General features: G+C 33.3%; 1 pseudogene; it reads right to left on the reverse strand.

The window, feature by feature from the left end:
- Nucleotides 1-577: 577 nt before the first annotated feature.
- Nucleotides 578-27971, reverse strand: LOC149849111 (very-long-chain aldehyde decarbonylase CER3 pseudogene; annotated as a pseudogene).

A 27971-nucleotide genomic window follows, 5' to 3' on the forward strand; every position in this document is an offset into this window, starting at 1 on the left:
TAATGATTTTAAGCAAAACTACAAGAATCGATCTTCACAATTATAATTGAAATTCGACCAGAGCTAAAATGAAATCAAACTTAAACATATACTCCACACAATCAGACCTAAATACTACTGGGAAAATAAAGGAGCACGCAGACCACACACACCAGAAGATCACATCACATGCCTACACCCTAAAACACCAATCGTTGGAATGAAAATCACAATTAAATAAAACACAACACCTATAAACCTCTACGTGCTGGTTTATGCACGAAACCTCTATACTAAGGCTGACGACAAACATAAAAACATAGCACACCACTTACGCACAGTTTGGGTTCTATCTAGAAGCAATGGATGGGAAGATCTAACCTCCAGGGCGATTCGACGATTGAGGGGAAAGGCAGAGCGGACTTTGCTTGGCTTCGCATCGCGAGGGACCTCGTTGATGCTGGAAATACACCATGAAATAGTATTGTACAACTGCAACACGTTTAAAGTCCACCGAAGATGGAGGATGAACCGATTCTCGATCGAAGGGCTTAGAAGATCGGATGGAGGTAGAGCCGTTCCCTCTCGTTGGAGTGTCTCACACTTCCACACAAGAGAAGATGTCTTCAACCTCTGCTGCACCTGCAAAACACAGCAAACATGAGATTAGCCAACATGGATGTAAAAGAACTGGGAAGGTATGAAAGAAGGCAAGAGAGAAAGCTTGGATCTCAAGCATTTCTTCGAGCTCTAATGGAGATGGCGTGAGGTGAGGGATGAGAAGGGGGTTGGAGCAAGATTCGTGCCCCTAGGGCATGAAAACCAAAGCAAAGACAAAGATACAATGGGCGTCACCTCCCTTTTACACGATTTTCCCTATTTTGGCAATTTTCCAGAAAAAGGCTTAAAAGATAAATTATGTCTGGGTGCCTCTTTCTATGGGGTTTTTTTAGGAAATTAATTATAAAACGTGAATGACTGGAGCTGGGGTGGATCTACATCAGTTTTGGCTCAGATCTAAGACCCAGATGGGCAGTTTGGATCCTGAATATTTGATACAACTCTATGGTTTGACCCGCAACACTAAAAATGCATTAATTTCCTCAAATTAAGTCCGATTTCGATGAAATTCGAACCATAGCTCTATAACATCATTATGCACCTAAGTGTGGACCTTAAACTTATAGATGATGCATTTATGCATTGAAAATGTGTTAAGAAAACATAATACTTATGCATCATCAAATACCCCCATGCTAGAATAATTGCTAGTCCCTAGCAATACACTCTATCCTCGCAATGAAGATATGGACTACCCAAATAACATGAAAGCTCTTTATTAAATAAATAAAAAAACTAACTCACTTTCGTAGGAATCACGGTTGCATTTAGCACATGCAATAAGCCCTTTAAACCCCTGGGTTACCCCAGTGGACGAGTAAGGTCTCGTTAGAGTTTGCAGAGATGCTACCCACAAACATCTATATCATGCATGAATAAATTTTCAAAAATACTAGGCAATTAAGAACTCATTGTAAACAAATATTTTATGCAATCTACATTCTCAAAGCAAATTTAGAAATTTCATGCCACCACGGTAAAAATCTTTTTCTTTTTCTTTTTCTTTTCTAAAGCTGTAATTATCTATGAGATTTCTCAGAAAATCAAGTATTATCATGTTTTACTCATTTATACTCACCTGTATATTTTCTGCATAGTAATTCACAATTATTTCTAAACAATGAAATTTTTCTCTTTAAGCTCACTCTTTTTCTTTTGATATTCAATTTTTCACTATTTTTCATTCTTCTAACTTGAGCACTATTTCGAATATCCAGTCTTGTGACCCGTGTAACGAGCTTTGGGTCAGTGACTCCCAGGTCAGATGACCTTAGGGCACCAGATACAGAGTATCCCTCGGACTTAATTGCTCGAATCACTAAACCTTCTATTCTAATAGTTTACGTATAGTCTTCATCTCGTCATGTGCAATGTCTCTATCTCTTAGGCTTTCTATGCAGTCCATGTAACAAGTTTTCGAATTGGTGGCTCCCAAACCAGATGGCTTTAGGGCACCAGGTGTAAAACACCCTTCAGACACTACTTACTCGAACCAAATAGGCCACAGATATCGACTAGACAAGAAGCTGATCTCCTTCGTTATCCTTTTCGTCAAGAGACTCAAACACTTCAACTTGTATTTGAACTCCACTACTAGGACTCACGAAGACATCAACAACTAAACGTAGCTCTATTCTATAAAGCTCATTTTTCAAAAACATCTTTCAATTGCTTATCTTTTTCACATAACACACTGTGCATACTTGTACTAAAGTCATTCAAAACTTTATAACAGTCAAATACTATATTTTCTTTAACTATTTCATAAACAACTACTCTATTTAGATCAGAAAAAAAAATTCACATGGGGCTTACAAATTGCTAAATTGTCAGATTATGCAGATAAACGATCATATATGCTACACTTATTCTTAAAAGACCTACTATTATGAGTTTTAAGCTATCAGACATGAAGAAAATTTTTAATTTTTTTTTGTGTGCATCTAAACCATCCCCCTATGCTTGAATGACACTGTCCCTAGTGGCATACAAAATAATGCAAACATGCAATGCAGATGCACACTACAAAACAATAAAATGAATAAGGAGAAAGGATTGATACAACCTGGTATGCTCGAGCCTCTGAAGTTGTCAATTGACTGGACTTTGCACCACCACTATGCATGTACAAATGCATAGTTTTCTGCTTATCTGGTCAATGTTCTACTCCTGAAGGCTTCTTCATGTCTGGTGACTTTGAACTCATACATTGATGGATCGGATGTTCATACATGTAAATAATGAAATCCAAAACAAGAAATGAAATCAAAACATAATTCCGAACAAAACAAAACACATAAACAAATACTGATTTATTCTAATATACATATGATACATCCTACACTACAGTTAATCAAATAAAAACATTGACAACTAAAAAAACTCGACTATGTTAGAAGTACTCTATGAAATCAATCTAAATCAGTAAGTTAAATAACTACTCTATTTTACTCTATGTCAGAATAATCTAATTAAGCTATGAACTAAAAGACAATCTAATCTAAATCAGTAAACACAGGAAAACACTACTATATTCTCTAGAACTCACCTGTCTAATTGAGCATTTAAGCGTGGAATTCAGTGAATCCTAAGAAAAACAACATGTGCATCCTATATCTTTCTAACTATGTTAAAACCTACAAACTAAAACAATTAAATAAACTAAACTAAACTAAACACATATTAATAAACTGAAATCTGAGAAATAATCAGAATATAATCGTCGTTCATCGGCAACGGCGCCAAAATTTGGTTTAACTTTTGGAATGCATATTTTTAAAAGATATTTTTCAATGAAAACAAGGGAAAATCGTCAACCAAAGATATAAAAACTGACTTTCCACAGAAGTGGCGAGTACGGGTCGAATCCACAGGGAACGGGATACATTCTGAATTAATTTTAAAACAACACTTTATTAATATCACAAAGTTTACAACTATGTCAATATTACAATTTAAATTAAATAACAATCTAAACTATGAAAATAAACTAAAGAAGGAAGCTAAGTCTTTTGCAGATCTCCAGGGGCAAAATTGTCTTTACACCACATATGCAGTTGCACTTCATCTTTGAAATACACCTGTAAACATGTTCTAAGCTATCAACCTACACAATGAAAACAAAAAGTCAGTACACTAATAAAAATTAAATCTAAATTACATCTACACTTATTGTTAAACTAATTCTACTATTAAACTATAGTTAAATAAACATAGAAAACTAAAATTACACTGTCTAACTAAACTAATTAAGAAAATGCATGCTAACTACTGTTAATTAACTAACTACAATACTAGAAAATACTAAAACTACGTTAAATCAAACAATTAATGAAATGACTATTTTGTCCCTAAAGAATGCAAAAGTGGACTTTGACAGCTTTTCGCAAATCAAAGATTTGAGGGGTAAAAAAAAATCCAATTTTTCCGAAATCACTTCTGTTATGTAACTGACAGATCCAAGAATCTGAAACATTTTACAGATTTGAAAAATACGTTCTGGATCTCCAGATATAAGCGTTTCAAAATCAGGATAATCTTGGAAATTGCAGGACCCAAAATTTAAAATATTGAAAAAGCTGTTTTCACAAAACACATAAAAACCCGACCAAATCAACTCAAATCGAGCTGAAATTTGGTCTGCAGATAGTTAACACACAGATGTAGAGAATAAAAAAATAATTTTCAGAAAAATCCAGAAAAATCCACATAAAATAACGAGTGCACGAGAGGGTAAAAATCAGATTTAAAATTCAGTGCACTATTCATTTATCTAAATCCACAATTGACATTAAAACATTAAATCAAATATAAAAACAGTCATAAACTAATCTAAGCTACTGTTAAACTACATCGAAAGGACAACAATTAAGCTAATTACAAAACTAATAAAAGAACTAAACAACTACGGCTAAACCTACTCTAAACAAGTCGTTAATTCTAATCTAACCTAACTTAAGATCTTATTCTAATTAAACTACCTAAACACGTGAATCTAATTAAACCTAAGATACTATAGCTAATATAATTAACTAACTAACTAATTTATTAAATATCTAACTAATCCTAAAATCTAATGGAAACAACTACTAACCTACGGTTATGTTAACTAAGGTTAGTTACTAATTAGTAATAACTAAAGCTAAGGTTAATTAACTACCTAGGATTACTCACTAACTAAGTTATACACTAACTAGGGTTAGTTCCTAACTAAGTTAACTAACTATTTAAGATTAGTAGAGGTTAACTATCTAACTAGGGTTCAAGGTTACGGTTAGGCAAGGATTAACTACTAGGGTTACTAGGATTAGTCACTAACTAGGGTCGACTAGGTTAGTTTCTAACTAAGGGCAGTTAGGTACTAACTATTGTTAACCTAATAACTAGGGTTAGTAGGTTTTAACTAATTTGTCTAGGTAATTAATATTAACTAGGGTGGCGGTTTTAGATATGTCTTTAAACTACACGCCACCCTATATGGGCTAACTATGCTAACTACATAATATTTACTAAAACACTAACAAAAACCTAATCTAGATCCTAAATTAAATGTAACCTAAAATGAGTACCTACCAAAAAGGGTCAACTCCTAATTAATCTATCTAATTAAAACCCCTAAATGGAATATAAAATAAAGTTAATAAATACCTAAATAGGATATACACGATTTCTCTAATCTAATCCTAATTCTAAACTTACTAAGTTAACTAATATCTAATTAATGCTAACTCAAACTAGGCAATTAGTAATTAAGGCTTATAAAAGATAAAACACGAATTCGGTAGGGGCCAACTCCATTATTTCTTACCTTAATAGCTTATTAGGAAAGCTCTTAATTTTAAAAACTGTCCAGCCTATTGGGACCCACACGTTTTCAATCATTTTCCTTCAAAGCAATAGACTCTTTTGAAAAGCTTTCCTAAAACACAATACACGATTTTGGCTGGTCTTAAAAGAGAATATAGAATTTCAATTTTTGCCAAAATCGTGTAAACCAACTTTAGAAACTCAAGGGGGTTTTCCACATTTAAAACCATAACTCATAGGCAAATTGGCTGGACACATTTATTAAAACTTTCCTAAATTGAAATTCACGAATTTGGAAGAGTTGGTCTTCTACCAAAAACGTCTTTTTCAACTACAAAGACCATAGTGCCCTTAAATAAAATACATGATTAACTAAACAATTAATCTAAACTAAGGTTAAGCTAGCTACATTAATCTATGCACAAGCAACTCAAAGGGTATGCAAAATAAAGTACAAATTAAAACAATTAACTATTGTAAATGCTGCACTAAAAATGATATTAGCAATTTAATTCTAAAAACTACAAAAACCGAATTACACTAGCTTGAGCTATACACATTAACAAATTCTAATCTTAAACCTAGGCTAAAATGCATCAGACAATATTCTCATAAACTACTACCAATAAAATGTAAATAAAAATGTAATTAATCGAAATAATTCATGACAAAAACATCAACTAATCTAAATTTGCCTAACAACATGACGCTAACTAAGGATCTAAATGAAATTATACTAACACATATTCATACCTGGAAATTGACACTATAACACACCGACATTAATCTACATAACATGTTGTAATTAAATAAATAAAACAGAAAAAATGCTAAATAGGAACTTACTCCAACCAAATAATCTAAAACAATAAATAACGTTAATAACCATTAAACCTAGCATAATACTAAACCTACAGAAATCTAAACAACAGAAATTAACTAATCTGAAACAACTTTATCAACCTACAATGAAAACACAACAGCATAACAACACGCAACTAATGATTTTAAGCAAAACTATAAGAATCGATCTTCACAATTATAATTGAAATTTGACCAGGGCTAAAACAAAATCAAACTTAAACATATACTCCACACAATCAGACCTAAATACTACTAGGAAAATAAGGGAGCACGCAGACCATACACAGCAGAAGATCACATCACACGCCTACACCCTAAAACACCAATCGTTGGAATGAAAATCACAATTAAATAAAACACAACACCTATAAACCTCTACGTGCTGGTTTATGCATGAAACCTCTATACTAAGGCTGACGACAAACATAAAAACACATCACACCACTCACGCACAGTTTGGGTTCTATCTAGAAGCAATGGATGGGAAGATCTAACCTCCAGGGCGATCCGACGATTGAGGGGAAAGGCAGAGCGGACTTTGCTTGGCTTCGCACCGCGAGGTACCTCGTTGATTCTGGAAATACACCATGAAACAGTATTGTACAGCTGCAGCACGTTTGATGTCCACCGAAGATGGAGGATGAACCGATTCTCGATCGGGGGCTTAGAAGATCGGATGGAGGTAGAGTCGATCCCTCTCGTTGGAGTGTCTCGCACTTCCACACAAGAGAAGGTGTCTTCAACCTCTGCTGCACCTGCAAAACACAACAAACATGGGATTAGCCAACATTGATGTAAAAGAACTGGGAAGGTATGAAAGAAGGCAAGAGAGAAAGCTTGGATCTCAAGCATTTCTTCGAGCTCTAATGGAGATGGCGTGAGGTGAGGGATGAGAAGGGGGCTGGAGCAAGATTCGTGCCCCTAGGGCACGAAAACCAAAGCAAAGACAAAGACACAATGGGCGTCACCTCCCTTTTACACGATTTGCCCTATTTTGGCAATTTTCGAGAAAAATGCTTAAAAGATAAACTATGTCTGGGCGCCTCTTTCTACAGAGGTTTTTTAGGAAATTAATTATAAAACGTAAATGACTTGAGCTGGGGTGGATCTACATCAGTTTTGGCTCAGATCCAAGACCCAGATGGGCGGTTTGGATCCTGAATATTTGATTCAACTCCGAGGTTTGACCCACAACACTAAAAATGCATTAATTTCCTTATATTAAGTCTGATTTCGATGAAATTTGAACCATAGCTCTATAACATCATTATGCACCTAAGTGTGGACCTTAAACTTATAGTTGATGCATTTATGCATTGAAAATGTGTTAAGAAAATGTAATATTTATGCATCATCAGGTCTTGTTATCGTCGCAAAATTTTCCCTCTTCCCTTCCCTTGCGGGATAGAGAGGAAAATGCTTTCGCGAGTCAAACTTGTCCGGATTTTGGAATTTGTTTTGAAATACTCGCCTCCATTTTTTAAATAGCAAAAAAATCCATGGGATGTGGCTCGACCTGTTGGTACGAGGTTGGACCGTTCCTGCCGAGTTTTACAGAGGTAATCGAACCAAGGACCAAAAATGTGCTTGACTTAGTTAAATCATCGAAATTGTGTTTTATCCTAAATGCATAGAGAATTCAGGCATGTGCTATGAGATTTTGTAAAATGTAAGTTGGAAAAATATGATGTATGCTTAGAAAACATTTGGAGTTGAAAATCATTTCTCAGGAAAAAGATGGAAATCAACCTCTCAGAAAACTCAGATGAAAGGATTTGGAAATCACCAGAAAGTTTATGGGGATGTGAGAAAATGGAGAGAATTCTCGAGAAAAGAGGAACATTTAAAAAGGAAAATATTTGTCAGGAAAACTCTGACTTTGAAAATTTTCTTTGGAAAACGATTGAAATTCATTAGAAAACTCTTTGGAGAAAAAAAATCAAAACTTAGGAAATTGAAATCCTGAGAATATTGTCCTTAAAATATCTGAAAATTGATTTTGATTCTTGAGAAAGATGAGAAATTCCTTTTGAAAATGAGTCTTAAGAAAATAACATTTTCAGGGAAAATCACAAGAAAACTTGATTTGGGAAATCCAACTTAAAAAAATTTTAGAGTTTCTTAAGGAATCGATTTCCATGGAGTGAAATGTTCTTGAGAAAATCATGGGAAAAGCATATGATGCCATGATGCAGATGATTTGAATGTATGAATGCACTTTGGAAAATATATCCCGAAAGATTTTCTGAGAAATTTGTTGGAAAAATGTGTATTAAGCCAAAGTAAATTCTTTACATATTCTGACTGTGGCCATGAATATGTTCAGAGTTTAATTGATTTAATTCACAATATTTTGCAAAGTTGGAAATATGATGTGCAATTTTGAAGATAGCCTAAGAGTGTAGGCTGTATGTGACAAGTAGAAAGATGCTGAATCTGGGTCTCGTCCATATTCCGACTAAGGCCGTAAATATGTACTCCACCGAGTTCATCAACTCTCTAAAAGTTGGTGCATGTGCCATTTGTGTTCATCCACAGTGATTTTGAAATAAAATTCATGATTCATAGAATCAGGATATTGCAAAAACTCAAACTATATGAGATGCATCTTAATCTAAGCAGAAAAATAACTATTATTCCAAAATTTACATTTGATTGTTATATTGCTGACAAAAACAAAAATATAACTACATATTTGATAGCTCCAAAAGAAACCATATCTTTTAGATTTTCCTGCAAAATGAGAATTAGTACAAGAAATACGACATAAAAGAGATTTTTGAAAATTTCACATTAATAACAACGCCTACGTAATTACACTTGGATTACACTGGAATATACAATACATTGGCTAAAACATGATTTAAATGCCTATGATAATATCTGGGTACCATGCTTTAAACTTAAATGAGAAATATATACATATATCTCTAAATGCTTTATGCTAAATGAAATGTAGTAATGAAGATGTATTCACAAAAAAAAAAAATCTACATGAATGCTCATATATGAAAGCAAGTGTTCATGAAGAGATCCACACACACACACACACACATATATATATATATATGATAGGAAAATATATATAATGATTGAATTTCCATAGGTAATGGGTAAGTGATAAAAAAATACAGGGTATACACAGTTTCTGCACATGATTTTGCAAAGCCATAATTCCTAAATTATAAAACATTTCTTAGTAAAACTTGGTATGAAGACTCCCTATATATCAATAAAAGAGCATGCCAAAGATGATCCAGAAATCATGAATGGATATTGACATATCCATACACGAATATGGCTCATTATCAAGACTGTACACCTGCAGAAAAGAGAATGGGTAAATGCATAATATACAAAATGTGCAGGAAATATGCTGGAGTTAATGTGTTTTCATGAACAACTCTTACTCTTAAATCTGGGTATTTTTGGACAAACAGTGTGCCTCCTCCATTGAGAGCTTCATTCTCGTTTAAAGCTGCAAGACTGATGACTTTGACACCAAGCTTATCTGCGCTCAAAATTGCTTCTTCAATGTGTTTGTTGATCCCATCCCTAGCATATGGTAAGAAATACTGAAATCCAAACCTAGGGATAAGCCAAGTTTTCAGCAGTCGGTTCCTCAGCAAGTAGAATGAATTTATGAATGTCTTTCTCCACGGCCACGCTACGAGCATTGGTATGAAGGCAATTGGCCACACAAGCAGCATTAGAAGATTGGTTGTACATGCAAGTGAGCTAAAAGATCTAACCATAAAGGGCACATGCGTAGAGGAATACACATCAAGTGCATGTGCAAGGAAAACAAAGTCTGGAACCCTCACATCTTTGCCTGATCTGATGCTCCTATGGAGCTCCCAGGATTTTTTGTTAAGAGTATTCCCAAAGACATCATATATTGGCATAAACAGGCAGAAATTTGAGTTCATATCTGTATGATGAAGACTATGGTAGCTTGGAGTGTAAATGAGTTATCTAAGGACTGGCATGTGCTCAAACAGAGACACTGGCATTACTTCAACATTGCAGTGTTGTGAGCACCCCAAATTTTTTAAAGATTTGTAAAAATGACCTTTTTGCCCCTAGCTCCATCTTCTGAGAAAATCAAAACTAAAATTCGGTTATTCTTTAGATTTTCTGGATTAAATTCCATACTGATATATTCAAATTCAATTCTGAATCTGAATCCAGTGTTTTAAATCCAAAACCTGAGCCTCGTTGTCCGATTTCCAAATTAAAATTACAAAAATACTTCTGAATGGCTCGGGCAGTTCATCCGGCACTCTGTTGGATCCCCAACTCTGTATTTCTCGATTCAAGGCTTTAAACCTCGAATATTTTCTCTAAATCCGGATATAAACCCATTTTTTGAAGAAATTTTCTCAAAATGGCTTTTAAATCTCAGAAAAATTCCCCGTTGTAAATACTTTTGCAAAAACACAAAAAATTAGTTTTAATCTTTGTCTTCTCGTAAAACTTTTAAGACTTTATTCTAAAAAATGCAAAATAACACAAAAACCAAAAAATTGGAAAAATTACGAGAAAAACAAATGAGTTTAAAAATCAATTTTTGCTAAAAACCTCGGGCGCCCTTTTTTGTAAAAATTTGAAAATCGAAGGGGGGTCTTTTGCAAAACTCTCTTTTAGGGTTTGAAAATCCTTCGCAAGGAAAAAGGGGAAAGAGAGCCGCCCCCTCCATTCTCTCTTCACTCTCTCTCTCTCCCGATTCTTTCCATGGGAAACCCTCCATGGCACAAACCGTGGCACCTTCCCTTTCCTCCTCCACCCATCTACAACGACAGTCCTTCGCGGTTCTTCTTCCTCTTCTTTAAAAACTGGCAAAGGCAAACCTTCAGGGGCACCCGTTTTCACCCTACCACTGCACCTACTCTTTAGCTTCTTCACCCCAGCATCCTCTTCACCCTCCTTCACGATCCACTCAAAACAGCTCATTTCCTCTCGCCCCTTTGGTGGATTTCAGTCTTCATCGGTCTTCCGGCTGCCAGGATCGGCTATTCATCCCATCCCCTTTCATATTAGGTATCCATCATCCGTCAAAGAACGACCTTCACCATCAGCCAGGCCTACCAAGGATCATTCAACCAATCTTCAAGTCTCGTCTCTCGACGCCTCTGGATTCCTGTAAGTTTTACGGTAAGTTTCTCTCTTTCTTTCATTTTCTGTAAATTTCCCTGTAATTTCTTTCTCTCTTTTTCATTTTGCCTCCATTAACGCACCATAGGTGACATTGGATTGCATATAGCAAAACCCAATCCACCTTGTGCAAGAGTAAGGGAACGCTGGTATTCCAACATCATCTTTTATCTTATACATTTTTTTTCCTTTCTTTTAATTTTAGTCTGATCAATCATTTTATGTTTTCCTTTTTTTTTTTTTTTGCCTTGACGGCGCCTAATTACCCCTCGTTTTTCTTTAGTTCATTTTAATGGCATCTGATGCCTCGCTGTATATTGCTTTCCTCATCCGATCTAGTGGAATGCCCTGATTCCCTGCATTTTCTGTTCTCATTCTTTTCTTTCTATCTTTCATTTTTTTTATACACTGCATTTTTTTTCTTTCTTCGCATCATATATATCGTCTACTAATAGCTACCTCTGTTCGTCTGAAATTTTTTTGCTCCCACCTTACGGACTAGAATCCCTCATCGACCCTTGGTTGGCTGGTGAAGCCAGCGCAGAAGGCCTAACAGGATTTCCTTTTGACAACCCTTTAGAGCAGCAAAGTTTCTATTATTCAACTAAATTCTTCATTGATGGTTGTTAAAGTGAAGAATCCAAAGTCAGCACTGGATTTTGTTAGTTCCCCTTTGATCTATAAAACTACCTTAAAGTCTTACCCGAAACCGAGAGCAGCAACTTTTGATGCTCTTATTAAAAAAAAAAAGAGAAGAAATCCCAGCATTTCATGGGTAAGTTAGGATTGATTTTTACCCCTGCAGCAGCATCTCTGCTTTATTATATATCATTCCTCTTGTTGTTCCTTTTCCAGTTTGTTATATTACGTGGCCTCTTATTCTTGGTTTTGATATTTCGCTCATCTAGTTAATGTTCCCATGTTTACCATAGTATCATTGATTTTCTGCTTATTTGTTTCCTTGCATTTCTTTAAATATACTGTTGCATTTTTTTACGTCATTTGAGCTGAGGTATAATACTCCCCTTTTCGGAACTGTAGTATTTAGATTTTCCTCTTTAATGCTTACTGTCCATCTGAGTAATGAGTGAATATATCTTTGCGTACCCTCTGTGTATATGGACACCTCCTGGTCATGTGTCTTCATTTCACTCATTGGGATCAATTTGCTAAAACAGATTCACTAGGGGTTCGATTTGGAAATTAATTTGATGAGACTATGCTTATCTTGCTGAGTTTAAAATCGAAGAATGACCCCTGTATTGTTGATTGGAAGAGATCAATGGGTTGCGTGCAGAATGGCAGCAACGTTTTGTCATCTGATTTTTTTGGGGATTGTGGAGTCTTATAGACGGCACATTTTTGGCCCAAGATCAGTAACCATCATGCATGTGTTTTGCTACATTTATAAACTGACTCCCATTCTATATCGTATTACATGTGCTGGAGGGATAATTGTTCCTGGTGATTAGCAAATTCACTGCAGGATCTCCATGCCACCGAATTAAGTCCTTTTTTATCACCTATTTTGATTTTACATTACCTCGGAACTTGAAGAATTCCCTGCTATTCGGAAGATACTAGTTCTGCAACATATGACACCTCTCATCAAAGTAGAGTTTTCACCCAGATGCATGTCGGTTGATTCACTACCAGAATGAGGTAGTTGCAATGGCTGGTGAGGCACCTGCACTAAAGAAGGAGGACATGGGGATTGCAATAGGGTCCAAAATTTCTGTTGCAAAGGAGGTTTACAAATATGGTGCTGATTGAAGATAACCTAATGCCTACTGTCACCACGGCTTTCTTTCTTTTCCTGTGTCACAGTAGCAAAATTACATTGCTCAGTTTTCACACAGCATCATAGCATCACCACCTGACAGAGATATCAGTTGTTCGAGCTTTAGTAGGAATTGAGGTCGTATGCCACTGATTTATAATGAGATATTTGATATGCTAATCGTTGATATTTTGATGCAGCATCCTCGCATCTGTGCATATCAGAGTTCGTAGACTTCGATAAACCCATCAAAGGATAACTGCATGTCTGCAGGCCTGAGTCCTTGTTTTTGCGTCATAGGTACAATCTTTTTGGTTCTATTGTTTCCTGTTTCATAACATAATTATCATGTTTTAGTCCATCTATCGCATGTATAAATCCATCTTATGCAATTCTTTTGTTTGTAGCCAATTATCTTTCTTCCAAACATCCAATGTTTCTTGTTAATTTTGTTTAAATCAATTTTCCATTATGACAGAACTTATTAGTTAGGATTTCATGTTTTGGCTGGCTTGTTTTTCCTGAAATTTTGATTGACAGAAGCTTTGGATGTTGACTTGAAATGTTTTGAATGTATTCTATACCTAGATACAAGGTATAAAGTTAGATGTTATGACCTGAGAATATGCCTTTGCTGGCATACGTGTGGCATGCCCAGTTCGATGCAGGGAAAGGGTTGATCGTAAGTGTTTGTGCCACCTATTATACAAATTTTTTTTTGGGACATACTGCCTGGCATTGCTTGCAGTTGCAGATCATCTGCATTTTTATTTAGTGTATTTTCAAACATCAGTTGTAATCTTGAAAAGTCACCCCTGTCAAGCCTATTGTCGATCTTGCATCCCTGAGCCCAGCTAGTTCAGAGGATTCTCTGAATCAGTAAAGAATGGAAACTTGCCTTACTCGGTGTCCAGCTTCACCTACTAAGTTTTATCTCACTGTTACCTTGTCACAGCAATACCCACACCCGTCAAACATCACTTACAACTGTCACTACTAAGGACAGGTGTTGAGAAACTATGTTTTGATGATACATGATAAATATGATATGCTTTCATGATGCATATATATGATACATGACAAATACATGATATTCTTTCATGAGATATGATAAATATGATATGCTTTCATATGTCAAACTGAATATGTTATATTATGACTGGATATGATGTGCTATGTATTTAACGAGTATTTGATGTAAGGTTATTTCACTTAAGAAGAGTGAAGACAACTTGATCAAGTGCAAGTATTTGATGCAATCATACTACTTTGAAGAAAAAGTTTGATGGGCCATACATTCATAAAGATTATCCAAGAAGATTGGCTACCTCAAGATGAAGATTTTTCTTCTTCTTTAGAGTCATATGTAACAGAACCTTCAAAAGCATGCATATTTCATATTAGACTATATGCTTTGAAATCATACAAGCCATTTGTTTACAAAAAGTTAAGCTTTCATAAAAGGATACGTTATGTATATTGTAGCATTTCAAAAAACACCTTTTTGAAACAAATCATTGTACTTCCTACAAGCATTTATGAAAAAGACATTTTGACAAGATATAATAGCTCATGATTTCAAAAGCATTAATTGTACTTTCTTACAAGCATTTATGAAAAAGTCATTTTGACAAGATATAATAGCTCATGATTTCAAAAGCATTAATTGTACCTTCTAACATGCATTTATGAAAAAGACAACTTGAAAAGATATAAAAGCTAATGATTTCAAATATGAAAGAAAAAGACAAAATGAACTAATTCATAATACACAAACATTTACGTAAGAAATTTTGGTTCATAATACATAAGCATTTATGTAAGAAAAGACAAATTGTGAAAAGATGTATTGGTTCATAATACATAAGCATTTATGAAGAAAAGACAAAATATGAAAAGATGTATTGGTTCATAATACATAAGCATTTATGTAAGAAAAGACAAAATGTGAAAAGATGTATTGGTTCATAATACATAAGCATTTATGTAAGAAAAGACAAAATGCATTAGTTCATAATACACAAATTTTTACGTAAGAAATTTTGGTTCATAATACATAAACATTTATGTAAGAAAAGACAAATTATGAAAAGATAATACACAAGCATTTATTTGAGAAATGACTATTTGTAATATAAGTATTACTCAAGCATTTAGTGTACTTCACAACCATTCATTTTAGAATTGACGATTTAAGAAAATAAATATTATTTTATTAAAATAAGAAATGACCATTTATTTCTTTAAGCATTAAATGGCACCTCAAAAAGCATTTGAGAAATGACTATTTATTTATAAATAAAACCCACACTCAAGAATGTCGACTTACTTAAAGTCATCATTCCTTCTGTAAACATTAAATGCTATTCCAAAAAGCTTTTAAGAAATGACCATTTATAAATAAAGTACTCAACAAACATTTATCACACTTACATACATTTATTATAAGTGACGACTTGTAAGAAAAATATTAATATACTAATATTCATTAAATTGAGTAAAGACAAAATTACATGATAGAATATATTCCAAGGTTCAATGTACTACAAACCATTAATATGAGTAAAGACAAAACTACATGATAAACTACACTTCAACGTTCAAAAATACTACAGAACATTTATTATGAGAAAAGACCTAATACAAAAAATAACTCATTTAAAATACACCAACGAATAGTGTACTCCAAAAATACTTCGTATGAAAAGAAGACTTTTTGAAAAAGCAATATAGTACACTTATCTTTTTCACACTAAGTTGTTTTTGAAATGACCTGACTTCTCATATCCCAAAAGGACAATCATTTCAAAAAGACAACGACTAGTTTTCTAAAGACTATATATATACAAACACAACAGTGTGAAAAGACAAGCAAGTTTTCAACGAAAAAAATTTCTGCTCGACACTCTGAGAAAAGAGCTTAGAAAAAGAAAGAGAAAGAGTCAAGAAAAGCTCTCAGAAAAATACAAGAGTGTGTAAGAAAAGAAAAAGATCATTCTGAGAATCTTTATACGTGCATTCATACTCTACATATCATTCTGAAGGTTCTATAGGAAAGTGTTGTAACTTTCTGATTCCTGCTGTTTTCCTTCTCTGTTAAGAGAAGTAGACCTCTGAGAAAGAGGGTGTTTCCCTTCTCTGTTGAGAGAAGTAGACCTCTGAGGAAGAGGGTGTTTCCCTTCTTTGTTAAGAGAAGTAGACCTCTGAGAAAGAGGGTGTTTCCCTTCTCTATTGAGAGAAGTAGACCTCTGAGGAAGAAGGTGTTTCCCTTCTTTGTTGAGAAAAGTAGACCTTTGAGGAAGAGGGTGTTGTACTATTTATCCGGTAACTCGGATGTTATAGTGGAAGGCTCAAGTGTTTTACTTGGGGACTGGATGTAGGTCAGTAACTCGGTCGAACCAGTATAAATCCTGTGTTTATTGTGTTGTGCCTTATTCCCTTATATTTTATTTTATCGATCTGCATCGTATTTCACTATTCACCCCCCCTCTAGTGGAATTTCATTTGGTATCAGAGCAGGTTCTGCTAGTTTCGACATAACAAGTCTTCCGGCACAAAAATAGCATCAACCTCTTATGCTCGTGACATCGAAGGTCAACACTCATCTCGCCCTCCTTTTTTTAATGGCACTAACTATGGCTACTGGAAATGTAGAATGATCATATTTCTCAAGTCTGTAGATTTTGTTGTATGGAATATCGTAGAATGTCCATATTCTTCTCCTACATTAGACTACTCTTCATGGACTGATGAAGAAAGAAAAATGGCAAACTTAAATGCAAAAGCCATGAATGCTCTATACTGTGCCATAGACCAAAATGAATTTAACAGAATATCCATTTGTAATTATGCTCATGATATTTGGCATTCTCTGGAAGTTATTCATGAGGGAACAAACAGAGTAAAAGAAGCTAAGATCTCATCATTGGTTCGAAAATACGAACTTTTCAAGATGATCAAAGATGAAACCATTACTGAAATGTTCACTAGATTCACCAATATCACCAATGATCTTAAATCTCTGGGAGAAACTCATTCCCAGACTGATAAGGTAAAAAAGATCTTGAGATCTCTCACAACTGACTGGGAGAAAAAGACTACAGCTATTGAAGAAGCCCAAGATCTTTCCAAGCTTACTCTAGATGACTTAATAGGCAATCTTATGGCCTATGAAGTTCATATGAAGGAAAGAAGGGAAGAAGAACAACCTCCAAAGAAAAATCTAGCCTTCCCAGCCATTTCTGAGAATGAGGACTCAGAAAAAGAATCTGAAATTGCTCCTCTTACCCGAAGATTCCAATGCTTCATGAGAAAGGACAGGTTTTCCAAAAAGCTCAAAGAAAAGCAGGATAAAAAAGAAGAGACTATGTGCTATCAATGCAACAAGCCAGCTCACGTAAGACGTGACTGCCCTCTCCTAAAAAGAAAATCCAAAATCGAAGAACCAAAGAAAAGGTTCTTCAAGAAAAAGGCTCTACATGCTCAATGGGATGATTCAGAACCATCCACCAGTGAAGAGTCAAGTGATGATGAAGCTGAAACTGCAAACATGTGCTTCATGGCAAACGAAAGCTCTGTAAGTGAAATTTCTGACTTTTCCTTTGAAGAACTTCTAGATGCTTTTCAAGAACTATTTGAAGAATCTAGAAAAATGAGTCTCAAAAATAAAGTTTTAAAATCTAAAAATTTAGAGCTTTCTCAAAAAAATGAAAAACTCAGTATTGAAAATTCTGAGTTGAAAAAGAAAAATTTTATGCTTACTTCTGAAATCTCTTCTACTAGTTCTAAGACTAAAAATCTTCAAGTAGAAATTTCAGAATTAAAAAGTAAAACTGAAAACCTTATGAAAATGGTTTTCAAGTTTACCAAGGGAAAAGAGAACTTGGACAAACTCCTATCCTCTCAAAAATTCTCTTTTTACAAGAATGATATTGATTACTCTCATTATAATAAACCTTCTTGTTCAAATCAAAAGACCACTTTTGTCAAAGGTTCTGCTAAACCTAAACAGGAGTATTATAATTGTAATTTCATGTAGTCCTCTAAGATTATAGATAAACCCAAATCAAAATGGATATGGGTTCCAAAATCTAACAAAAAGGGACCCGATCGGGTACCAAAAAGAGTTTCTACTTGATCTATTGCAGGCATTGAAAAAGAAGAACAGATGGATATCAGACAGTGGATGTTCAAAACATATGGCAGGACATCCAAATCTTTTTGTTGTTCTTCATCATAAAGAAGGAGGAACCGTCACCTTTGGAGATAACAACAAAGGTTTGATAATTGGTATTGGCAATATTGGTAATATCGATAAACCTCTTATCAAAGACGTTCTCCTTGTTAAAGGTTTAAAACACAATCTCTTAAGCATCAGTCAAATGTGTGACATAGGATATAATGTCAGTTTTAAACATGATGCATGCCTCATAGTGGACACAAACGAAAATATTGTTTTAAAAGGTATAAAGAAAAATAATGTATATGAATTATACTTAGATAATATTACTGAACATTGTCTCATAAGCTAATAATGGCTCTCAAAATTTATGGCATATGAGAATGGGACATGTTAACTTTAAATATATCTCTAAAATGGCTAAAAATAACTTGGTTCGTGGGTTACCTAAAATACCATTTAAAAGAGACTATTTTTTGTGATGCTTGTCAATTAGGAAAATTGTCAAAATCATCCTTCAAATCAAAGAATGTTGTGTCAAGTAAAAGACCTTTAGAGCTTCTCCACCTGGATCTTTTTGGTCCTTCTAGGGTAGCTAGTCTTAATCATAATAAATATGCTTTTGTCATTGTTGATGATTACTCAAGATTCACTTGGGTAATATTTTTGAAAAACAAAAGTGATACGTTTTGTGAAATTAAAATTTTATGTAAAAAATTACAAAATAAAAAATCCTCTACAATTGTTAAAATTCGTAGTGACCATGGAGGAGAATTTGATAATGATCTTTTTGTAAATTTTTGTAACTTGCATGGTATTTCTCATAACTTTGCCTTTCCTAGAGCTGCACCTCAAAATGGTGTAGTAGAAAGAAAGAATAGAACCCTTCAAGAATCTGCTAGAACTATACTTCAACATAACAATCTTGCTAAATATTTTTGGGATGAAGTTGTTAATACTGCATGCTATATTTCAAATAAAGTACTTATTAGACCTTTGTTGAATAAAGCTCCCTATGAATTATTTTATGACAGAACTCCAAGAATAGACTACTTTAAAGTCTTTGGATGCAAATGCTTTATCCTGAACACAAAAGATAGCCTTGATAAATTTGATGATAAATCTGTTGAAGACATATTTCTAGGATATTCAAGTCATAGTAAAACATACAGAGTTTTCAATAAGAGTACTAATACTATTGAAGAATCTATGCATGTCAGTTTTAATGAATCTATTGGTCAATCTATTCATAATAAGACTAATGATGATGATCTTGAAAGTACAGATTTTCTTTTAGATAACACAGTTGAATCTAATGAAGATGATCATCAAAGAACATTTGCTGAAATCAGAGATCATCCTCAAAAGCAGATTTTGGGAGACCTGACCAAGGGGGTTCAAACAAGAGCTTAGTTGGAACATATTGCAAATATGGCCTTCATTTCTCAACTTGAACCTAAAAAGATTGATAAAGCCATCATAGACGAGTTCTGGATGCTAGCAATGACTGAAGAACTTAACCAGTTCCAAAGAAATGATGTGTGGGATCTTGTACCAAAACCAAAAGATCATCAAATCATTGGGACAAGATGGATCTTCAGAAATAAGCTGGATGAATCAGGTAATGTTGTAAGAAACAAGGCAAGGCTAGTGGCTCAAGGATACAATCAGGAGGAAGGTATTGACTTTGATAAAACATTTGCTCCTGTTGCTAGACTTGAATCTATAAGAATGTTTTTAGCATATGCAAGCTATATGGATTTTAAACTATATCAAATGAATGTTAAAAGTGCTTTTCTAAATGGTTTTATAAATGAACAAGTTTATGTAAAACAACCTCTAGGTTTTGAAAATGAACAATTTTCTGATCATGTTTTTAAACTAAAATGTGCTTTATATGGATTAAAACAAGCACCTCGTGCGTGGTACGAGACTTAAAACTTTTCTATTTTACACTCGAACTAAACACATTCAAATTAGACACCACTTTTTAAGAGAACAAGTTCTAAACAATATAATCAAACTGGAATTTATACCCACTAATAAACAATTAGCAGGCATTTTCACTAAACCTTTAAAAAAATGAAGACTTTGTAAGAATTAGAAGAGATTTAGGAATATGTAAATTAAGTGATTTATAAAATTAATTCATATGACTAATTAAAATATAGAAAAATGAGTCTACTCGAGTTCACCTTTATAAAATATTAAAATATAATCTTTACTTGACAAAATTCATCTTAACCAAAGCTGAATGGTAAATTCACTTTATGTCAAATCTTGGTTTCATTTACAAATTATTTTTTATCATAATCGAGTGTTTGTATTTCTTATTATTTTTATTTTGTCTTCATCCCATTCACCACTTTTTTCAAAGTTAAAAAAAAAAAAAAAAGTTCCTTCATGTATTCACGTACATCACATGTTACCTTGAAAACAAAGACTTTATGTCATTTTTTTTTATCTCTCAAAGTACAATTTACTTTTTGTCCTATCATCTTTCACACTTTTCTATAAAAAAAAAAATCCATAAAAAGACTCCTTCTCGACAAACTTGTCTTTCATCTTATCTTTTAATTATTAAATGTTCTTTTCATTAGTACCTTTAGTACCATCCTTCTCTCTCTCTCTCTCATACGAATTGAGCCTCCATTATTTTCAATCCATGATTTTGACTCCTTTACTAGTTTAAAGCTTAACTTTATTCTCTAAAAACTATGAACTTCCTCCAATCGAGTTTCTTTAAAAATATGTTTATCAAATAAACATTAATTCATGTCAATCATAACTGTATTTTATGTCTTTCATCTCATATCAATCATGAATTTTTTCTTGTTTTTTTATTCCTATCCTACTCGAAAATCCATATATGTCATCTCACTTTTCTTTATGTCTACTCTTACTCCTTTCACGCATATCCATAAAAATACTTCTTATATAAGCAATTATTACTCTTCACTCATGAATATCTTTTGTCTCCTCATTTCATCTCTCGAATACATTTTTTTTATTATATATTTTAGATTTTTGAATCCGACTTCTCCATGTCTATTCTTATTTTTTTATCTATCATTTATCAATTCTTATTCTTTTCGAATATATTTTTGACTCTTTCTCTTTTTGTCTCATCATCTCTCTTACCACTATTCAAAGTCAAAGTGTGTCATTCTCATATTTACGTATAATCATAAAAATTACAAATATGAAAACACATTAATCATGAAACATTTTTTAAGTCATTCTTTTCTTTAAAAAATGTCATATCTTTCAAAGTACACATCACATGATCACCCTATGACCTATTTCCTTTCATGTCTATTCATAAAAACTATTTATATATTAAATAAGCAATCATGACATTTCTTTATCTCTTTCATCTCATATCACTCATTAATTATTTTTGTCCTCTTCTCTATCCATGTCTTATTTGAAAATCCATGTCTGTCATCACTCTCTTCATACGCCCAACTTAAAATTTCTCATTATGTCTTTTCAGCTTGACTTTATCTCTATTCGTCTCTCTCACATGAATTGAGCTCACTTCCTTCTTTACTCTGTCTCAAAACAATGGATCGCCCCATGTATTTTTTGAAATCCATTTCTTGACTTGTCTTCAACTCTCAACTTGCTTCAACCTGGTCTATAATATTAACTCTTCGACTCTGATCCCTCCTTTTTGTCAATGACAAAGGGGGAGAAGAAAACCTACCTCTCCTATGTAGGAGAAAAACGTTTAACTCTTTATCTCATACACATGAAGTATACACAAACTTTTTTATGTTAATTCTGGTGTTTTTTTATGATTATTATTTCTATGCATTTTTTATTTCTGATATCATATTTAAATCATCATAATATATATGGCTTATTGACAGGGGGAGCATATATTGTCATCATCAAAAAGGGGGAGAATGTTGAGAAACTATGTTTTGATGATACATGACAAATACATGATATTCTTTCATGAGATATGATAAATATGATATGCTTTCATATGTGAAACTGAATATGTTATATTATGACTGGATATGATCTGCTATGTATTTAACGAGTATTTGATGCAAGGTTATTTCACTTAAGAAGAGTGAAGACAACTTGATCAAGTGCAAGTATTTGATGCAATCATACTACTTTGAAGAAAAAGTTTGATGGGCCATACATTCATAAAGATTATCCAAGAAGATCGGCTACCTCAAGATGAAGATTTTTTTCTTCTTTAGAGTCATATGTAACAGAACCTTCAAAAGCATGCATATTTCATATTAGACTATATGCTTTGAAATCATACAAGCCATTTGTTTACAAAAAGTTAAGCTTTCATAAAAGGATACGTTATGTATATTGTAGCATTTCAAAAAACACCTTTTTGAAACAAATCATTGTACTTCCTACAAGCATTTATGAAAAAGACATTTTGACAAGATATAATAGCTCATGATTTCAAAAGCATTAATTGTACTTTCTTACAAGCATTTATGAAAAAATCATTTTGACAAGATATAATAGCTCATGATTTCAAAAGCATTAATTGTACCTTCTAACATGCATTTATGAAAAAGACAACTTGAAAAGATATAAAAGCTAATGATTTCAAATATGAAAGAAAAAGACAAAATGAACTAATTCATAATACACAAACATTTACGTAAGAAATTTTGGTTCATAATACATAAGCATTTATGTAAGAAAAGACAAATTGTGAAAAGATGTATTGGTTCATAATACATAAGCATTTATGAAGAAAAGACAAAATGTGAAAAGATGTATTGGTTCATAATACATAAGCATTTATGTAAGAAAAGACAAAATGTGAAAAGATGTATTGGTTCATAATACATAAGCATTTGTGTAAGAAAAGACAAAATGCATTAGTTCATAATACACAAATTTTTACGTAAGAAATTTTGGTTCATAATACATAAACATTTATGTAAGAAAAGACAAATTATGAAAAGATAATACACAAGCATTTATTTGAGAAATGACTATTTGTAATATAAGTATTACTCAAGCATTTAGTGTACTTCACAACCATTCATTTTAGAATTGACGATTTAAGAAAATAAATATTATTTTATTAAAATAAGAAATGACCATTTATTTCTTTAAGCATTAAATGGCACCTCAAAAAGCATTTGAGAAATGACTATTTATTTATAAATAAAACCCACACTCAAGAATGTCGACTTACTTAAAGTCATCATTCCTTCTATAAACATTAAATGCTATTCCAAAAAGCTTTTAAGAAATGACCATTTATAAATAAAGTACTCAACAAACATTTATCACACTTACATACATTTATTATAAGTGACGACTTGTAAGAAAAATATTAATATACTAATATTCATTAAATTGAGTAAAGACAAAATTACATGATAGAATATATTCCAACGTTCAATGTACTACAAACCATTAATATGAGTAAAGACAAAACTACATGATAAACTACACTTCAACGTTCAAAAATACTACAGAACATTTATTATGAGAAAAGACCTAATACAAAAAATAACTCATTTAAAATACACCAACGAATAGTGTACTCCAAAAATACTTCGTATGGAAAGAAGACTTTTTGAAAAAGCAATATAGTACACTTATCTTTTTCACACTAAGTTGTTTTTGAAATGACCTGACTTCTCATATCCCAAAAGGACAATCATTTCAAAAAGACAACGACTAGTTTTCTAAAGACTATATATATACAAACACAACAGTGTGAAAAGACAAGCAAGCTTTCAACGAGAAAAATTTCTGCTCGACACTCTGAGAAAAGAGCTTAGAAAAAGAAAGAGAAAAAGAAAGAGAAAGAGTCAAGAAAAGCTCTCAGAAAAATACAAGAGTGTGTAAGAAAAGAAAAAGATCATTCTGAGAATCTTCATACGTGCATTCATACTCTACATATCATTCTGAAGGTTCTATAGGAAAGTGTTGTAACTTTCTGATTCCTGTTGTTTTCCTTCTCTGTTGAGAGAAGTAGACCTCTGGGAAAGAGGGTGTTTCCCTTCTCTGTTGAGAGAAGTAGACCTTTGAGGAAGAGGGTGTTTTCCTTCTTTGTTAAGAGAAGTAGACCTCTGAGGAAGAGGGTGTTGTACTATTTATCCGGTAACTCGGATGTTATAGTGGAAGGCTCAAGTGTTTTACTTGGGGACTGGATGTAGGTCAGTAACTCGGCCGAACCAGTATAAATCCTGTGTTTATTGTATTATGCCTTATTGCCTTATATTTTATTTTATCGATCTGCATCGTATTTCACTATTCACCCCCCCTCTAGTGGAAATTCAACAGGGGCGGTGAGAAATTAAAGAGAGTCATGGGCAATCACTACAATAACAATACAGGGGAAAAGAATGGGCAATCTTCAAAACCATAAGCAAATGAAGGCTATATGTTTTACTGTATCCTCTCACATACCTACAGCAATGTCAATGTGTGGTTGCAGTCTTCCTTGATATCTCCAACAATGCTTAGGCATTATCATGTTTTTCGGGTTAACATTCCTATCAGTGTCCAGACACTGATATGATTCCACCTTAGGCGTCAACAGAAGTGCTAATCCCTTCCAGTATTCGCAGCAAAAAAAAAATCCCATTTGCGTGTCTATAGCAATGCCCATGCATCGCTATGATTCCTTCATATTCCCATAGCATTCACCTCATGTTAACACCTATAGCTGCCACGAATATTTCTTGCAAATCGCCTGGTCCCCAGTTCATTCTTACCATGAGCCTATCACTTAGGAATATTCTCACATTTGCCTTTCTCATTAACGTCAGCCCTGCATGCCTATGTTTGTAAGCATTTTTTTATTATATATATCCATTCACCCATTGATTAAAATATCACTCATATGCTTCAAAATCCACCCTTAGCTTAGGATATTATATATATATACATACATATATATATACATATATGCGTCCTATTCTTCCATAAAAGCATGCATCCCTGCATACATCTCTCCATTAATACAAATATGATCATATGTATATCAGTTTCAGCATAGTGTGCTTCTGTGTTTCTGTATCTTTGCTAAGTGCTAATTCCATTTTTCAGGAAAGATGTGAATTATTGAAATATTTCTAGATTAAGACTTTGATGTTTTCAAATGTAACTCCAATGTTGTAATAAGATGTTAATGAAAATCTTACATTTTCAGCTTTTAGGTAGAATGAATGAGCATTGTAAATATCATAAAGTGCTTGTTTTCATGCATTTTTTTCTCGAATTCTCACAAATGGCAAAACGAATGGCACGTGAACCATTTCGTAAGAGGTAAATAATCTTAAGTTGATGATTTACATTAATGGCCATAGTCAAGATGTAAACAAGACTTAGTATTTTTATCTTTTATAAAATAACACTGGATCCACATTGGATCCTTTTTTTCAAAAAATCATCATATTTTCTTTAAATATTCTCCTATTTTATCAAAATTTAATCTAAAATTAATTCAATATATATGCCAATTGCCATAGTCAGGGTATATTGAGAGTTAATTCTATTTTAAATTCTATAAAAGCACCAAAAATATATTTTATTCTTCACTTGAATTTAAATGTGGTTATTATATAATACATTCAATGACCATAGTCAGGGATGTATTATATCTTCAACCTCATTTTAAATTCATTTGAAGAATGAAATATGATTTCCAAAAAAATCCAATTTCAAATCTTTTAAATTCATTTATCATTTAGGATAGAATTGCATCATATTTTCAAAAATTCCTTTTTTTCAGAAATCCAAGTGATTGTGAATATCTCTTCTTCAATTTCTATTTCAAATTCCAATTCTATCTCAATTTCAAAGTCTAATTTGACTTTGGAATCTCAAAAAGAAAATCATCTTACATTCAAATTCAAAATTCAAATTCAATTCAATTCCATTTTTCAAAAGTTCAATTTAACTTTGAAACTTCTGAGTTATCTTATGATTTCACATTCGAAATCAAGTTCATCTTCAAAAATCAAAATCAAAAGTTGAGATTGATTTTGAATCTCAAGACTTGACTCTTCTTAAAATTTTAAATTCAATCTGGGTTTTCAAAACCCAGATCCATCTTCAATAGTCCCATTTGGATTTTCAGAATCCAAATCCAAAGTCGGATCCTAATCCCAACTTGGATCCAGATTTCCAAGTGCAAATCTCCACTTGTTGGATCTCAGATCTCAGATCCAAAACCCATCTTAGGATCCAGAATTCAATTCCACTTCAGATCCAAAATCTAGTATAGGATCCAGAATCCAATTTCACCTTGGATCTCAGACTTCAGATCCAAAATCCATTCTAGGATCCAGAATCCAATCTCATCTTGGATCTCAGATTTCAGATCCAAAATCCATTCTAGGATCCAGATCCCAATTCCACCTTGGATCTCAAATTTCAGATCCAAAATCCAACTTCACCTTGGATCTTAGACTTCAGATCCAAATTCCATCCCAGACTTCAGATCCAAATTCCATTTCAAATTTCGGATCTAATTCCACCTTGGATCTCAGAGTTCAGATCTGAATTCCATCTTGGATTCCAAATCTTGGATCCAATTCCATTTAAAATTCAGAATTCAACTTCATCATCTGATCTCGGATTTTAGATTCAACTCCTATTTAGGATTCTAAATCCAAAATTCAATTCCATCTTGGATTTTAATCTCAATTTAGAATCCAGACTTTGGATTCAAATTCCATTTTGAATTCCAAACTTTCAAATCAATCTTACTTCTCAATTCTATTTAGATTTCCCACATTTCATTTTGATTTCAAACTTCAAAGTTAGAACTCATTCCAAATTTCATCTCTATCCTGGTTCAAAATTCTAAACTCAAAGTCCATTTATGACTTTGAAATTTCCTTTCTTCTCCTTTTATCTCAACTTCAGAATCATTCCTTTCAATGTCAAGATTTATTCTTTTTAAACTCTGATTATTCTAAAAACTTAGAACTTTAAATCTTAAGTTCTAAGTTAGAAACCATTTCTTCACTCTATTTATGAGAAACACTTGGAGATTTCCAAATCATTTTAAAAAAGAACATACATCTTTGCATTGCACAGACATGATTCTTTGTGCATTTAGACTTAGGATAAATTCTTGGATAATTTCTTAGCAAAGCAAAAGGCATGAATTCGACCCTTGGTTTGATTACCCCTGGTAAAGGCGCCAGGAACGGTCGAACCTCGTACCGACGAGCGGATCCCGTCTCCCAGTTTTCCCGCAAATATTTCAAAAATGGAGGCGAGTTATTTTCTCAAATATTTTCAAAATTAAGGTCAAGTGAGACCCCGCAAAAGAGTTCCTCTTTCTCTTCTCTTCTTTCTTTTCTCTTCTCTCTTCTTTTCTGTCTTTTTATTTTCTCCCTTCAAAAAGGAGGAAATACAGGTTGGAAAGGAAAAGAGAAGGAAGAGAGAGAATATACGAGAGAAAAATTTTTGCGATGATCACAAGTGTCCCATGCACCTTAGGAAGTCAAATATCATCACATAACCATAGAACATGGTGACAGATGCACCACCAATCCATGATGACCCCAGCATGGGAATCCCCATGAGCTAGCCCAACACTAGATGCTCCAAGAAGGTGTCCAT

This window comes from Nuphar pumila, chromosome 1 (genome assembly GCF_984573655.1).
Source record: "Nuphar pumila chromosome 1, dmNupPumi1.hap1.1, whole genome shotgun sequence".
Taxonomy (NCBI): Eukaryota; Viridiplantae; Streptophyta; class Magnoliopsida; order Nymphaeales; family Nymphaeaceae; genus Nuphar; species Nuphar pumila.